Raw genomic sequence first — 18,726 nt, 5'->3', positions numbered from 1 at the left:
TGATGAAGATTTATATAATGGTGCTTTTGACATGCCATGTCACTCGCTCAGAAAACACAGTTTCTATATTTCTCAAACTGTCTCCAAAGACGAATGCAAGCAGTCAATGGAAATATTAAATAATGATAACTCCTCTTAACTTACATGTTAATCCTGCTGTTTTTGGATTTTATGGTTGAACTTTGATGATTATTATAAATTCCACCATGCAAAGGCAAATTAATTCATAAATATAATTTATCCATCAACATTTTTCTCCATCACTCACAGAGAAGTATGTGTCCTATCTGCGTTAAAAATTAATAATACAATTTTTAATTATAATTTTATTTATTATTTGTGCTATAATGATTAACATGTTGGAGTTTGTTATACGCATGCTCAAGGAGTGCAACATGCATGTGGGCAAATCAAGAGTGTTGGCTGTTCAGACCAGCATCTGATGGGCTATATTTAAAATGTCATGTGAACAACCTAAACAAAAATACAGATTTGAGCAAAAAATCAGGTCTGGGCCACATTCACCTGCGATGTGAACGTAGCCTTAGATCATCAGTGCTACAGCTTCTCTCGCAGCAGTCTGCGGCTCAGCGGACACGTGTGGAGTTTATAGTGAGCACGCAGTGAGCAGCGCACTGGCGCATTTTTGCTGAACATCAACCTGTTAATTTGTAATAATGTTGATACACATATATAAAAAGAGGAATCTCTACAAACAAACGATGTGATTAAGCTTTCACTCCTGTTTTTGAACAACAAAGTACACTATAGCTTGTTCTCAGTGGGACTCTGGAACTGCCAGTCTGCTGTGAACAAAGCTGCAGTCATTCCAGCCTTTGCCACACAGTTCACCCTCAGCATCCTGGCACTGACGGAGACATGGATACGTCCTGAGGATACAGCAACACCTGCTGCTCTCTCCAACAACTTCTCCTTCTCTCACACCCCTTGTCATACCGGTAGTTGTGGGGGAACAGGTTTGCTCATTCATAATAACTGGACTTTTTCACCACAGGCTTCGCTATGTAACAATACATCTTTTGAATTCCATGCCATTACTACAATGCATCCCACAAAAATACATGTTGTTGTCTTCTATCGCCCTCCAGGTCAGCTGACAAGCTTTCTTGAGGAGTTGGATGTCCTGGTGTCCTCCTTGCCAGAGGATGGCAGGCCACTTGTGGTTCTTGGTGATTTCAACATACACCAAGACAAGCCTCAGGCCACTGGACTGAATACTCTTCTGACCTCATTTGATTTGGAAAGGCTACACACCACAGCAACTCACAGATCGGGCAACCAGCTGGACCTCATTTTTACACGTAACTGTACCACCTCAAATATTCTTGTTACACCTTTACATGTCTCTGATCACTAGTTTGTTCAATTCAACATGATTCTCCCATCTATAGTAAAACCGACTCCACCGTTGGTTTCCTTTCACCGTAACCTCCGTTTCCTCTCACCCTCTCGCCTTTCCACTGATATCTCTACCTCTCTTCCCACAATACATTTTTTTTCCACGCTTGATGTAAACACTGCCACAGACACACTTAACTCTACCTTAACAACCTGTCTAGACAACATTTGTCCTCTCTCCTCTAGACCAGTTCGTACTACACCACCCAGCCTGTTCTTCGTGAACATCAGACTGATCTCAGAGCAGATGAGAGGAGATGGCATAAATCTAGAGATCCAGCAGATCTAGGTAAATATCAACTCCTGCTTGAAACTTTTTCAGATAACGTTGAAGCTGGAAAAATCACCTATTACCAGACCAAGATCAACAGCACCACAGACACTCGTAGCTTATTTAGAACATTCAACACACTTATCTGTCCTCCCCCTCCACTACCTGACACATCACTGACAGCAGATATCTTCGCCACATTTTTTACAAATAAGGTTACAACCATCAGCAATACATTCACTGCACCACACCCTGTCAAACACCTGGCTCCTGTATGCAACCATACTTTCTCTATGTTCAGTCCTCTGACTGACACTGAGGTCTAAAAACTCCTCCTCGCCAACCACCCCACCACCTGTTCCCTTGACCCCATTCAATCATACCTTCTCCAGGCCATCTCTCCGTCCATCCTACCTGCACTTACACACATAATTAACACATCTCTATTTACAGCCACTTTTCCCACTACATTTAAGCAGGCTTGAGTAACCCCAATGCTGAAAAAACCTGGACTTAACCCGGCAAAGATAGAACACTACAGACCAGTCTCTCTCATCCCAAAAACACTTGAAAAGGCAGTTTTCAATCAGATCTCTGCCCATCTCTCACAGAACAAGCTGTTGGATGACAATCAGTCAGGCTTAAAAAGTAGACACTCCAATGAGACTGGCCTGCTGTCTGTCACAGAGTTGCTGAGACAGGCGAAAGCTGAATCCAAATCATCCATTCTGATTCTGCTGGACCTTTCTGCAGCCTTTGACACAGTCAACCATCAGATCCTTCTCTCCACCCTCTCTACTCTGGGCATTAGAGGAACTGTGCTGGACTGGTTGACCTCCTATCTCTCAGATAAGTCCTTCAAGGTAGCCTGGAGAGGTGAGGTATCCAAGCCACATCAGATATTACTGGGGTACCTCAGGGAACAGTGCTTGGACCACTTCTCTTCTCAATATACACAACATCACCGGGACCCATCATTCAGTCACATGGTTTATCTTACCACTGCTACGCTGACGACACGCAACTCTACTTGTCTTTTCAGCCCAATGACACCACAGTGACTGCTCGAATCATCTGGCAGACATCTCGGCCTGGATGAAGGAACACCACCTGCAACTCAACCCAGCCATGACCGAACTCCTTGTCTTTCCAGCCAACCCTGCTGTTCAACACAACATCACCGTGCAGCTGGGTTCAACTACAGTATCGCCTTCTAAAACGGTCAGATATCTAGGGGTAACCATCGATAACAAGCTAGATTTCACAGACCACATCTCAAAGACTGCAAGATCATGTAGATTTACACTCTACAATATCAGAAAAATAAGACCTTTCCTTTCTGAACATTCCACACAACTGCCTGTTCAGTCACTTGTCATAACTAGACTGGACTACTGTAACTCTCTCATTGCAGGCCTTCCTGCATGTGCAATTAGACCTCTGCAAATGATCCAGAATGCAGCAGCACGTCTGGGCCCATATTCATAAAGAATCTTAATGCAAAAACTAGCTCCTAGTGACAAAATTCTAAGAAAATTCTTAGAAATGTGGGCGTTTACTTCTAAAATTAAAGAAAAAATCCTAGTAAAGAAAAAAGTAATTCAGAGAGTATCTTAACCCTTAAAAGACGTCTTAAGGTCAAAATTGTTAGGAGCACGGACGAGGACTTTTAAGAGGCTTAAGAGTTTCTTTAGCAGAGGAGAAAATGGCAGAAAGACGAAGAGAGAGAAGAAATGTGTTGCAGACAATGGATGACAGTGAGTTGTTAAGACGCTATAGATTAGATCGTGCAGGGATCATGTTTGTGACTGATCTTATTAGAGATGCGCTAACATCACCGACACAGCGCAGGAATGCCATAACGCCAGAAATGAAAGTAATCACTACATTACGATATTTGGCAACTGGGAAAATGCAACAATGCAGCAGTGATGATTTGGGTCTGTCTCAACCTTCTGTAAGCAGAGTGATCACACACTTTCAGAACCTCTTATTGTGTCGCAGTTCATTTCGTTTCCACTGGACATTCCCACCTTGCAGGCTCAAAAAACTGCATTTGTCAATATAGCAGGCTTCCCTGGTGTTGTCGGAGTAATAGATGGAACCCACATCCGAATTATCTCACCGTCGAAAGAAGAGGACGTTTATGTTAATAGAAAGAGGTACCACAGCATAAACGTTCAAGTTGTTTTCAATGCAGATTATAAGATTTTAGACATTGTTGCAAAATGGCCCGGCGCAACACATGATGCCAGGATACTGGCGGAGAGTGGCCTGAGACATCTGTTTGAAGGACGTCGTATTCCAGCAAATTGCCGCTTGTTAGGGGACAGTGGTTATCCTTGTAAACCATGGCTCCTCACACCTTACCTCCGTCCTGAGCAGGGGTCACAGCTAAATTACAACAGGTAACAGTGACAACATACAATTAATGTGTGTGGACTTCAAATTTAAACAACAAATGTGTTGCAGTAGCTTAGTATTTGGTGGCTACACTACTTCCCATAAATAACCTACCATTATATTTTGAAAATATCAACTGAATTCTGTTCATTTTCATTAACTCACAGAGCTCACAAGAAAACACGAGCCGTAGTCGAGCGGGGTATTGGTCAACTAAAGAGGCGCTTTCACATTTTACATGGAGAGGTGTGACTGGCACCAGGAAAGGTCTGCAAAGTGATAACAGCCTGTGCAGTGCTTCATAACATCTGTAAAGCTAGACAAATCGCAGACCCTCCCACGGACAACTGGGCTGATGAAGAGGATGATGAAGAATACCCTCCACAAGGGAGAGATCTGTCCCAAAGTGGGAATCCTTACAGAGCCCAGTTTACTAATTTGCATTTCATGTAAGTAACAGTGAATGTAATATAAAAATCGTGAATAAACAGCACCTTAGCCAACATTTTCATTAGAAAGATATTATGAAGACACACAAAAAATATTATTTGTTCTACGTTTTATTTTTGAGTAGCTCAATTTTTAGTTTGTAGTACTCCTCCTGTAGATGGAGTACTATTTTCTGCTGCTTTAGGACATCCATCTCAATCTCCGCTTTTTTCTCTATTAGGGATGGTGTTGGAGCAGCTGCAGCAGAAGGCAGGGAATGAGGCGCTTCGGGCTGAGGGTCGTACATCTGCGATGTCGACGGTCCCCATTCCTCTGCTGAAGGCTCAGTGCTACTGAGAGCAGAAAACATATAATCTCTGTTATTTTAAATAAATTTAGGCCAATTATTTTTTTTTTTCAGTTCAAAGAATGCCAGATATAAATATGTGAAATGGCCTTGGCTATGTTAAATAAAAATGTGTCTTTATATTGTGTTACTTGGCTGTTGGTTTATTAAAATTACAATTTTTGTAGTTCTACCAGCTGAATCATTGAGCTGTCTATGCCCTCCTTCAAACCGGTAATACTGGTTTCAGAGTGATCAAAGATGTTGAACACGGTTAGGGCTACTTGGGACAGCTGTTTAGCAGGTGGTCCCCCCCCTAGAAAACAATACAATGGACCACATGTACAGTATACATATAATTGTTTGAGATAAGTTTGCCAGCGGTTTAAAAAAAAAAAAGTGTTATATCTCTCACCTGTGCGTGACGACTCCCGCTTGTGTGCTGCAATTTCCTCTCTGGCTTTTGATTGCAACACGTACCAACGTTTCTCGCAGTCTTCACTGGTGCGCACAAGCAGGGGGAATGAACCGTTAATAGTTTGTGCTATACGCTCCCACGTCTGCTTCTTGCCCCGTGCTGTGACACCCGGCCCGAATTTTCCTTTAAGGATGGCCTTGTGTTCTTCCACTAACTGGGCTAACAATAAACACTGTTCCTCTGTCCAGTTGGGCTTTCTCGTCCTTCTTGGTTTTGATTCCATGTTTGTTACATTAAAACCAACATTCAAACCACCACTTAAATAGACATGCCAGCAATCAGTGTAATTGGAAAGAGTGGAACAATTTTTATCATTCTAAGCCAATCAAATAACTTTTAAATCCTAAAAAAGGATTTATCTACACATATATAGTGTGTGTGTGAGAGAATGGTAAATAGGAAAAAATACGCATTTAATTTCAAAGTGAAGGCTTAGAATAGACCCTATACTTAAAATAACTCTTTTTTTTTTTTTTTTCCCTTTTTGGACAACCAACCAAACAGAGTCTTCAAAAGATTGTGTCACACATAGCAATGGGGTCAGCCCCGCCTCCTCACTAAGATGAAATTTTTTGTCTTTTCCTTACTCAGAGTTGCTCTCAGATCAGTCCCGAATCACTCTTAAGCTAAGACTCCTACGTAAAAGTTTTTAAGCTAAATTAAGAGTTTTCTAAAAGGATTCTTAGATTCTTTAGGAATACGGGCCCTGGTCTTTAATGAACCAAAGAGAGCGCATGTTACACCACTCTTTGTCTCTCTCCACTGGCTGCCAGTTGATGCACGTATTAAATTCAAGTCTCTGATGCTGGCATACAAAACAGTCACTGGGTCTGCTTCAGCATACCTAAAATCATTTATGCAGATCTACACTCCTGCCAGAAGCCTGCGGTTGGCTAAGGAATGTCGCCTTGTTGTACGAACACAAAGAGGCACCAAAACACTTTCCCGGACTCTCAGTTTCATCGTACTATGTTGGTGGAATGACTTTCCCAACTCCATCCGTGAAGCTGACTCACTCTCTGTCTTCAAAAAACGGCTAAAAACACACCTTTTCTAAGAGCACTTAACCAGTCACAAAAAAATAAAAACACATTCGTGTTGCACTTAAATCTGTTTAGAATGCTATTCTGATGCAAGTAAAACATTGTAGTATGGCACTTTTCGTACATATGTCTCCTTAAGATGATTCGCTTATGTTTTCCTCTTTTGTAAGTCGCTTTGGATAAAAGCGTCTGCCAAATGAATAAATGTAAATGTAAATGTATAGTGCTATGTGTGATATATGAGTGATCTGATTTTGCCTCACCACATTGTGCGGCTCATATGACATGACCTTTCACTAGAGAATAACAAAAAAATAGCAGAAATAGCAACAAAAAAAAAACTTTTTCTTTAAACACCCATTACATCACTCATCTCGGTCTCTCTAGAGCTCCATCTTACATATACAAGTATTTCTTTCTTCCTTTTGAATAACATAAATAGGCCTATATACTGATTTACATAGTATAAATAATATACATCTTGATAACATCATCCTATTATCTACCTTTAAAATACACTGGTGGCCAAATAATGTACAGATTTTGCAGTTTCCGAAGGAAATTGGAACTTTAATTCAACAAAATGGCATTCAACTGATCACAAAGTATAGTCAAGACATTGCTGATGTTAAAAACAGCACTATCGCTATTTGAAAAAAAAAAAGAAGTCATTTTTGATAAAATCTAGACAGGCCCCATTTCCAGCAGCCACCAATCCAACACCTTTGATTACATTGAGTAATCATTCTAAATTTCTGACTTGGTACTAGAAACTTGCCATTATATCAAACACTGCTTAAAGCTATTTGGTTCATTAAATAAAGATTAACATTGTCTTTGTGTTTGTTTTTGAGTTGCCACCATATTTATCTGGTCAATAAGGTCAATATTAGGTCAAAAATGGCCAAAAAAAAAAAAAAAGGAAACATCTTTCTCTAGAAATTCGTCAGTCAATCATTGTTTAGAGAAATTAACAAAAAACTAAAGACCTCATACAAATGTGTACACTACAGTCTTAAAAGACAAAGGATAACTGGCTCTAACAAGGACAGAAAGAGATGGAATGCCTGATGTACAATTAAACAAGATAAGTGCATCAGGCATTCCACATCTCTTTCTCATCAGAGTCTCTAGTTTGAGAAATAGATGCGTCACATGTCATCAGCTGACAGCTTCATTGAATTCAACCCACTCAACACCAGTTTCATGTACAACAGTAAAGAGAAGACTCAGGGGTGCATGCCATATGGGAAGAATTGCAAAGGAAAAGCCACTTTTGAAACAGAAAACAAAAAGAAATGGTTAGAGTGGGCAAAGAAAAACAGACATTGGACCACAGATAATTGGAAAAGAGTGTTATGGATTTTAAAACCATTGAAATTTGTGGGATCAGCTAGACTGTAAGGTGTGTGAGAAAATTCATTAGAAAAATGTCAGCCACATCTATGGCAAGTGCTACAGGAAGTGTGTGGTGAAATGTCACCTGAGAATCTGGACAAACTGACAGCTAGAATGCCAAGGATCTGCAAAGCTGTCATTGCTGCATGTGAAAGATTTTCTCATGAGAAATCTTTGAAGTAGTTCAAGTATTTTTTTTTTTTTCAAATTGTAATATAACATTTTCACATTATTAAAGAGCAAAATGCAGGTTGGACACCCCTATATAGCATAGTGTATGTTGATGATAAAACAACTAGATTTTCTGAACTGGAGTAATATATATTTAGCCATTAACGATATTTTGAGATAAATTGTGATAAAATAACTTCCGCGTCTATAAAGCACTAACCGGAAGTGACGATGGGCGAGGGAGTCTGGTCAAGTTCAAGCTCAGGTTACAATGAATGCGAATGAAGAAACCGAGTTCTCCGGTGTGGACGAACATGCCTATGATGGCCCACAGGCCTATAATTATGAGCAAATTAAGAGTTAAAATAATTAAAAGTAAGACTTACTCTGCTAAGTCCTCGTTTTCGTTGCACAGAATGTCTGCTAACGTTGACGGTGGACTTGATTCCATCGAGTGCACCGAGGAAACAGCATCAGTAATCAGCCTCACGTGGTCCTTACTCCGAAATCCCATCCGAGACTCCAACAAATCTCCAGGTCGATAATTCTCCAGAGTGAAATGTGCGCCACAAACGACCGAGTGTGTGGTAACAGACGCGGCAGTGAAGTCTGCTCTCTTCACCTGCACAAAACGCACTCAAGACCGAAAAGCCTTGTTTTTTCTAGAAGGAAAATGATGGACACGATGTCCTGACAGGCTGGAATTCGTGCAACCAGCACAAACACAATAATTTACCATTATGGCTTCTCTAAAACTTTCTGTACTGCTCTAACTACATCAACACCCACAATGAGAGCTGACCGCGAGCACTTTTGTTTGCCTCGCCCTACGTCATATGACGCGTTGATATCGGGAAAGGCGTATTCCAGAGCCTAGCACATTTTCATCAAAATCTCTACATCAAATGAGATTTAATTAGTAATTTCTACATAAGTGTTTACAATATAAAGTATTAATTCAGTTATAAATTCAACCTGCATGTTGCTCTTTAATGTCCTGACTATGCATTGTGATCAGTTGAATGCCACTTTGGTGAATAAAAGTACCAATTTCTTTCCATTAGAGCAAAATCTGTACATTATTCCAAACTTTTGGCCGCCAGTGTGTGCATGTATGTATGTGTATATATATATATATATATATATATATATATATATATATATATATATATATATATATATATATATATACACACACACACACACACACACACACACACACACACACACACACACACACACACAGAGATCAGCCACAACATTAAAACCACCTGCCAAATATTATGTAGGTCCCCCTCATTCCGCCAAAACTGCGCCAACCTGCACCACATTATAGCGTTTTGTGAGGATATTCTTCTCAGCAGAACTGTACAGAGTGGTTATTTGAGATACCGTAGACTTTGTCATTTCGAAACAGTCTGGCCATTCTCTGTTGACCTCTCTCATCAACAAGGCATTTTCATCCGCAGAACTGCCACTCACTGGATGTTTTTTGTTTTGGGCACCATTCTGAGTAAATTCTAGAGACTGTTGTGCATGAAAATCCCAGGAGATACAGAAATACTCAAACCATTCTGTCTGGCACCAACTATCATCCATGTGATTATCTAATCAGCCAATCGCGTGGCAGCAGTGTGGTGCAAAAAATCATGCAGATACAGGTCAGGAGCTTCAGTTAATGTGCACATCAACCATCAGAATGGGGAAAAAATGCATCTCAGTGATTTGGACTGTGGCATGATTGTTGGTGCCAAACAGGCTGGTTTGAATATTTCTGTAACTGCTGATCTCCTGGGATTTTCACACACAAGTCTCTAGAATTTACTTAGTAAAAAAAAAAAAAAGAAAAACATCCAGTGAGCAGCAGTTTCACATTAAGTCAAATTTGGCTTGTTCATTTGCTGCTGTGGATCTTTGTGGGTTTCTATTAACGTTTTGTCCCGTGAACATTATGAAGTATAGCATGGACTGACAATAGGCAAAACCTAAGATTCATTTTAATATCTGGTACAAAGATAATGGTAAAACGTTGCATATTATATAGTCTAAATGCAATTTTGAACAAAACACATTTATATTTGTGATCTCTGCGATAGATGGTCATTTTTGATTGAAGGCAACTTTGTCAGAAATTGCAATAGACACTACACGCTGTTACACACAAGTTTATCAATAGCACTCACCATGTTCACAATCTTTAAGACTGCTGGTGCACACTAATTTACCTTTGGTTTGATACTTCATTATGGCCAAACTAATTGCTGGCCCATTGCATCTCAATGAGGGCTTGTTACAGTACCCTATTTGACCAAAGATTTTCACTGGAAAAATAAAGGGAGCTGTGGTGTTCGGCAGGGCAGCAGTTTATCTGCCACACATGCATCTCTATCATAAAGTGTTAAAGACTTTTCAGATAAATTATTTCAGACTTAAAAGAAATATTCATGGCCTACTTTTAAATACATATTTCAGTATTTTGAACACATTACGTGTTAACAAATGACATTATTGGAAATTTCTAGTGTGGATCTATGTGTTCAAATTGATGATTATTTAGGTGGGCTCTGCCCTACCTGTGAACACAGTAATTCAATCAGAGACCCTCTCCTCGATTCACATTCATTGTGCATATTGCCAGAGAATTTATTGTAAAAAAAGACTTAAACATTGATCTGTTTCTCACCCACAAGTAGTATTGTATGGAAATAAAAAAATGTGGTACCCAATTCACTTTTCAACAACTTTAGTTAAGGAATGATCTATTCTGTCATTTTATATTATTTGGCATCCACTGGATCATTTCTCTCCACATGTGCTTGGACTCGAAGGATTGCCACTTGTAGCTATATTTATTATTATTATTATTTAACTAAATAATGGTCTTATCGTTAAAAAAATCCTGGAGTCATGTGACGCCATGTGAGGAGCAGACGTGACAGCGTCGAGCTCTGCACAATTTGCTAATTGTATTACTATTTGTGTCATAAATAGGTGAGATTCAATACACTGATACAAAACTGTCCTGGGATGACAATATATCCAAAAATTTTAAATCCTTGGTCTCTGGAGATATTAAAAGAAACTTACGTGCTCTGGCTGATTCCCTGGAGCAACTGACTGAAAGCCCCGGACTCAATTCTGACGGTGAACTGAAAGAAATCCGGCGTGAATTGATTAATGTGTCGACAAATGTTGTTGCAGATTATGAAGATCTTGCTGTAATACATAGATCAATTACTTCCATGGAGACAAAATTCTCTGAGTTGGTTACAAGATTGTCGGACATTGAGAGACGGATCGATTATCAGGAGAGGGATATCCGCTAGCGACCAGGTGTATTTGGAAACGCATTCGAGAAAAACTGGAGGATTTGGAGAATCGTAATCGATGAAACAATGTCCGATTTGTTGGAATTTCTGAGCATGAGGAAGGGGAGATATGGTGAAATTCCTAGATGAGTTTAGTACTCCTGAAAAGAAGTATAATATAATTAAACGAAGAATGCTGATGTGATGGCTTCATCGCTGTATTTACTACGAATCCAATAACGGCATATGCATTTTACAACAGTTCAGCACATTATCAATACAGGTATCACGTCTTTGCATAGTAATGACTGGTTATAAACACAAATAACTTCAAACATTTTCCATATGTAGTGAGTGACATTCAAATCTCATATTCTGTACAAGCAGAATAAGATTTCCAGAATGTACACATAAGCACTGAAACATGTATAACATTTTCATAAATACATCCTTAATATATATGACATGAAATTAATGAATGTAGCTATGCAGTTAGTAGGCCAACCACATCCTCAATGTGAATACTACTGAGTCCATTGTCTGATGTATTACATTCCATTAAGACACATACTAAATTCACTCAGCCAAAATGTAATACATAACTCACAGTTAACAGAGATCACAGGGGGTTAAATGACCAAATATGTAAGTCGATGATAATTCATAACTCTGAAACAACATTATCAACTCTAATTAATTCACTATATTTTGACCATTTATTGCATATTGCGGGCTGTCGCACTAATCAAGGAGCACCCATGCTAACCATGTGCTCGGCCGCACTGAACTCATGACAAACAATTGAAACAAGTGAAAAGAACTGCTTTCAAATCGTACAACTCATTAGTATTCTGTTTAACAGTGTTTATGCTCAAATAGAAGTGTGTTTTGTGCATTTTGTTGCCCAGTTACCTGAAAAGAAGTATAATATAATTAAACGAAGAATGCTGATGTGATGGCTTCTCATTGCTGTATTTACTAAGAATGAAGCACATCAAAGACACGCACCCAACTGAAGTGTGCGATGATGTCATAAGGCAGGTATGTCAAATGAAAATAATTAATTCACTAAATACACATAACACTCTTTTTTTTAACATAAAGCACAAATAGGACATCTAACAATATTTAGCAGTATTAGAAAAATAACATTTAGCAATTTTATAAAGAAAATAAAAATATATATAAACATAACTTGTATTCACTATATCACATGAGCTCTAATGAGTCAGCTCAACATGAAATAGGCCATAAGGTGGAAATCGAGCGAGCTCACAAGAGTCCCAGCTCACAGATCCGCGGAGGAAGACGGGCCCTGATCAATTCTGGCCAAACTTCTGAGATCATCCGATAAAGATATTGTTTTGCGCTAGGTGAGGAGTAGGAAGGCTTTCTTGGAAGAACCATAACATTTTCTTATTCCTAGACTTTGCGAATTTGACAAGAATGAAACGTGATCGATTCAAGGAATGCAAGAATCTCTTACATCAATGGAAGATCGCTTTTGTACTGGTATTTCCAGCCAAACTGAGAATAGATACCAAGGATGGTCGCAAAGTATTTACATGTCCACAGCAAGCAATGTCCTTCATAAAAACATTAGAGTAAGCCATACAGTGTTTCTCATGTGGCCCCCAAGTGAACCTGACTTGCTAAATATACACTTGACAGTCTGAGGAAGCTGGGTGCCATTTTGTTACTTTTTGTGTTGGTTTTGCCTAGTGGCAGGAGTTTGTTTTGTGGAATAACACTCCTTTGGGAAAGTTGTGAATGAATCTGCATGTTCCTTGATTTTATGCCTCCTATTGGCTGGAATTTGTTTTGTGGAGTATTTTATGTAGTACATTGGAAGGATTAGGTCATCTGCTGCATTCATGAACAGCCGGCTCACTGAACATTCGTTTGACTGTCCAAGGAAACTGAACTCCCTTTTTTTTTTTGTGCTGGTCCCGCTGGCGACTGGAGTTTGTTTTGAAACACACCTTCGATAGAGTTCTGTGAATGAATCCACACATTCTTTGTGTTTATTCTGCTTATTGGCTGGAGTTTGTTTTATAGATTATTTTCTGTTATGCAATTCTGTCTCATAAAATGTGTATAGAATCACCGAACTTGAGCAATGTGACAGCAAATTTGTCACGGGGACTCTCATAGGCGTACGTGGACTGTTTGAATTTGGAGAGATGGACGCCAGTTGCAGCTGTCGTGAGCAGGGTTAATATGCACATTTCAATTTTTTCTGTTTGTTTGGTTCAGGGTGAAGTTCGGGATTGGATTGTTACACTAATGGGGAATGTGGTCTTTATCTTTTTTGTCACACAATCTATTTTTTCTAACATGTCAAAATGTCAGATGTTAATATGAGAGGATTGTCTCTCTCCACATCAAATGTGAATGGGTTGGGGCACCCCATAAAAAGAAGTAAGGTTATTTCTTTTCTTAAAAGTAAGAAATATTATATAGTGTTTATTCAATAAACATGTCTTTCCCCACAGGAAGCTGAAAAATTTGGGAAGATATGGGGTGGATGTGTTTTCTTTAGTGCTGGCTCAAGTAAAAGCAGGGTAGTCATTACAGGGATAAAAAAAAACATCTACAATTCAAATGTCTCAAACAGATTAAATATAAATTAGGAAGAGTCATTATTGTTTTAGCAGAAATTCAGTGGCAACGGTTGATTTTGGTTAATATTTACGCACCTAACACTGATGATCAGGGCTTTTTTATAGATCTTGAAGGGATGTTGCAAGCCGCTGGCACCCCTCATGATATAATATTGGGAGGACGCGTTAATGTATTGATGGATTCAGGCCTTGAGCATAGTGAAGCAAAAGTGTGTAAGCCCCCTACAGCATCACTGACACTTCACAGGATGTGTAAAAATCTTAATCCCTAACAGATGGGTTCAAAAGTCTCCAAATATCTGTAAGATATTCTATTCTAGAATAGATTTTTTTTTTATATCTAAGTCCCTCATTTCATCTGTTGTTGATTGTTCAATTGGAAACATCTTAGTCTCAGATCACACCTCATGAGTATAGAGGTGTTGCCACATAAGAAGAAAAATAAATCAGATAGTTGGTGCCTTATTGTATTCCTTTTGCAAAATCTCTGAGTGATTATATAATGGTTGCCAATAACCATATTGGCTCTGTTCTCAATCTCTCATATTAACCAAACACACACACAACCCCTCACAAACATACCAGCACACACATTTCTCGAGCAGATAACTTGGCGATAGAGCCTGCTTTGTCCCCAAGTTATCATACCAGCAGAGACACGCGTTAACAGAGACACGCGTTAACACCAATGGTTAGACACCATTAAACAGTCTTTGCGTGTTCCCGTCATTTTGTGCCCTTCTTCTCTCCTTACACACACGCGCACACCTTCCTCTCATGTATTATTTACATTTACATTTACGCATTTGGCAGACGCTTTTATCCAAAGCGACTTACAGTGCAATTATTACAGGGACAATCCCCCCGGAACAACCTGGAGTAAAGTGCCTTGCTCAAGGACACAATGGTGGTTCGAACCAACGACCTTCTGATTAACAGCCCTGTTCTTTAGCCACTATGCCACCACCACTCCTATGTATTATAGGCTTATTTGTTACCATATCCAATCATGTTACTCTTTAGTTTGTAATCAGAAGAGGAGGAAATGAAATCAAAAGGGAACAGTTGCCCTTCTGATAGGACTGTAATATTGGTCCTGATGTTGCACCTATCGCAGGTTGGCACTGGTTCTGACCCGAAAGCGGATCGTCATGGCCCTGTTCAAGCTAGCAACCTGCTGGCAAAAGTAGTGGGGGAAACTTTCTGTCTCAGTATAAGGACCATCAATCGATGTGTATATGCGGTATATTTTCAAAAGTAGACTAAATAATAATTTAATAGAATTGGGCTGTAAGTGTTCCAAAACATTTTTATATTTAAGAACAAAAATACAAATAAAAGCATGCTGAAGCTTTTCGCCCAGTATGGTGTATTTATTCTTAATTTAAAACATCTTTGTGCACAGAAATTGTGTTTTTTGTGGGCTAATTCCATGACTGCCATCTATTATTTTGAATGGTAAAGAAAAGCAACTTTAATAAACAAACGGATGGAGACTGCGATTAAATTAATCGCAAACATTGGCCATTCATTTGTTCAATGTGCACAAGATATTTGTGTTGGCACTCCTGGAAGGGTCACATTTGCAGATCGGCTATATATGCCATAAAGATCAATCCATAATCACGTACAATAAATTGGCTTTCAATACTGTCATATTATGTCAACATATGTGAAATTTAGCGATAATGTTCGTTAAATCCATTTTGATGCACTAAAACTTTTTCCGCAAAAAATCTCTGGATGGAAACGTAGTTACTGTTCTCTGGAAGTTGACATTCCTAAGATAAAAATCCTATATTGAGACTGCTATACTGTCTGGTTATTAGTCCCTGATTCCATGGTGGTGCCCTGGCAATATAATTCCTTATAAATATTCTATTGATTATGATCATTAATAGTCATATTTAATGGTTGTTGATTTGAAGGATTAATAAGCAAATGTTAATTCTAATCAATGTTCTATTGATTTTAATAATTATCTTTGATAATAATAAATATTCTATTGAATTTGATAATTGATGGTTATCTTTGATTATTGTTGATTTAAATAATTAAAAAGCCAATGTTGATTCTAATCTGTGTTTAATAATTAACAATGATCTTTGATCATTATTGTGAGCAGTGTAACCACCCTTCTGTCTTTATGTTTGGAGAACACAAATGCCATCTGTTTATGTAAAAAAATTTAATGTGCCAATCTAGCAGGCATCTGAAATTCAAGAGATGATAATCAATATACAATATGCATTTTCTTTGAATGAAGACAGCATGAGGAAAATAAGTCTTCATAAAAAGGTCTGCTTGTATTTGTCACGTATTACATTCTTTTTCCTGAGCTATAGGTGTACTGTCCTCTATATACATTTGCTGTATATTTTGACAGCAAGCTAAACTCTACACTCATCAAGACTTCATAGACACAGAATGTCTCTTTCCAAAGTTTAATAAGTAGGCCTATAGGTAAAACTATAAAATTAAGAAAAACAATAAACAGTATGAATTTCCATTCACAATATGCACATGAAATAAATACTTTCACAAATGTCTTGTAAACTATCAAATAATTTATTTAACCCTTAAAGACTTATAAATGACATATTAAATTAAATATGCGAGTAAATAAGAATAATATTAATGCAACAATGAACACACTATAGCTCCCAACCAATCCTAAGAGCAAATTCAGATGATAAATAAAACTAACTGCTCAAGATATAAATAGGCCTACTTAAAATAATCAAATACTATTGAAGATGTATAAACAATAGTAATAAAACATACAGACGAAGCGACCAAAGTCCAAAAATGAATGCAGATGGATGCGGATTCATTGCTACATGTGTACAGAGCTGGACAGCATGTAGAGCATTAACTTCCTTATTGATCACCTGACTAGTCACATTATATTCTGAACAATATAAAGGGATATTCTTAGAATAACCACTAGGGGGAGATACACTACTAAGCAAACAAATATTTACATTTGAATTACTATTAACTTTCTGTATTACTGTAACAGAACACTCCCCACCTGGCTTAATTGAGCCCCACAACTATATGACTTATTAATGAACACATCATTTTGACTTGGATTCAGAAGGGAGTAGTAGGACAGTCTGTTACTGGTATAAGAAAGAGCTTAGTTCCATCTTGTTTGGGAACTTTTACTTCCACTTTGCGAACCTTTCCAACTTTGCTTGGAAAGACCTGAGTATTTATACCCATTGGCCATTAATTTCTTTTGGCTTGGCTATCTTTAAGAAGCACTATGCTGCCTGGCTCAATGTTGAGTTGATCAGATTGCCGCTTTCTATGTTTCTGTAGTAAACAATTTCCTCCATCTATCCAAGAATGTGTTGGATGTTGGACATGTTGCCATTGACGCTGAAAAAGGTTCTGGGTTCCAAAGTCATTAGCAGGAGCAGTAGGGGTACACACATTTTGAGTGAGGATAGTTGAAGGTGTGAGGAGGAACGGGTCACTTGGATCTGTAGACAATGACATTAGAGGTCTAGCATTGATGATGGCAGTTAATTCTGCCATGATAGCAGAGAGCACTTCATGAGTTAGTTTTGTGTGACCCTGCTGAAGGAAAATAGAATCGCCCAGAGGGAGGGAATGAGGCGTTGTGTCGAATTATGTGATACAAGGGCCCTTCCTTTGGAGCCTTGCGTACCTCTGAACTTGAGAAAAGGCCAATGTGAAATTGGCAGACAGAATTTGCATGCCTTGCCCCCAGACATACGGGTATAAAGGGAAGCGGGCGTGCATCAGTCATTCAGGATTTGCACTGAGAAGCCGAGAATAAGGCACGGCTGTTTACAGTGGTAGGTCTAGTGCTGTGGCAGGAGGGACACAATGTCTCGTTGCCTCCCTCAGGGAATGGAGGTTACGACAGTAACCATGACATTCCCCTTCTGTCACTCACTCAACGTTGTGTTGAATGAAGTGACACAAGGGGTCCCATTCAAAAGCGCCACGCACTAGTCCATGTTACGTGAACTGATGAGACAAGTACATCGCGGAAAATACATCATGGGGAGTTTGCCTAATGAGGGAACTAAGCCTGTGGATCCCTACCCCAGTACAGAGCACCTGTGGCTCGTAGTGGGTCTGGACGCGAATACTCTGCTGAATCTGCATGCCAGAAGGCTAGGGAGGAGAACATCCAGGCAGTGATGCTTAGTGGCTTACCTGGGAGAGAAGGTGCACTGGATCAACTTGGTGAAGGACACTGTGTGCGGAACACCCAGTCGGTTCTACCAACTCGGACCTGACAAAACATGGGACAAGACCAACTCAACCCTAAATATGTAAAATCTGGTGAAGGTATTGGGTGTTGCCCAGCCTGCTGCTCTGCAGATGTCTGCTAGGGAGGTGCTGTTGGCCAGTGTCAATGAGGATGCCACACTTCTCATCGAGTGTGCTCGAACCCGCAAGGGGGAGGGCATGGCCAGAGTCTGGAAGGCCAAGGAAATGGCATCGACGACCCAGCAGGCAGTCTCAGTTTAGAGACGGTGTTCCCTTTCCGCCGTCTGCCGAAGAAGACAAAGAGCTGCTAAGAACATCTAGAGCTCTGCGTGCGGTCCAAATAGATACACAAAGCACATACCAGACACAGCAGCGAGAGGGCTGGGTCTGCCTACTCCCAGGGCAGCTTGCTTGCAGGTTCATGACCTGGTCCCAGAAGGGGGTCATAGGAACCTTGGGCACGTCTCCTGGTCACGGCCTCAGGATAACGTGAGTATGTGCTGGACCGAACTCCAGGTAGGTGTCGCTAACAGAGAATTCTTGCAGGTTTCCAACCCTCTTGATGGAGGCTAATGCAATCAG

The 18,726-nt window shown here is 39.5% G+C and overlaps 1 long non-coding RNA gene across 1 annotated transcript; it reads left to right on the top strand.

Moving 5' to 3' along the window:
- The first annotated feature begins 286 nt into the window (after positions 1-286).
- LOC127654310 (uncharacterized) lies at positions 287-4,958 on the top strand. Its single transcript, XR_007971914.1, has 4 exons — positions 287-1,322; positions 1,606-1,708; positions 4,261-4,542; positions 4,764-4,958. It is a non-coding gene; the product is annotated as an uncharacterized LOC127654310 (long non-coding RNA).
- The last annotated feature ends 13,768 nt before the right edge of the window (positions 4,959-18,726 follow it).

The sequence above is a fragment of the Xyrauchen texanus genome, chromosome 13, assembly GCF_025860055.1.
Source record: "Xyrauchen texanus isolate HMW12.3.18 chromosome 13, RBS_HiC_50CHRs, whole genome shotgun sequence".
In the NCBI taxonomy this organism is placed as follows: Eukaryota; Metazoa; Chordata; class Actinopteri; order Cypriniformes; family Catostomidae; genus Xyrauchen; species Xyrauchen texanus.
Note: the sequence above shows the minus strand (reverse complement) of the source record. Positions and strands in the feature narration are given on the sequence as shown.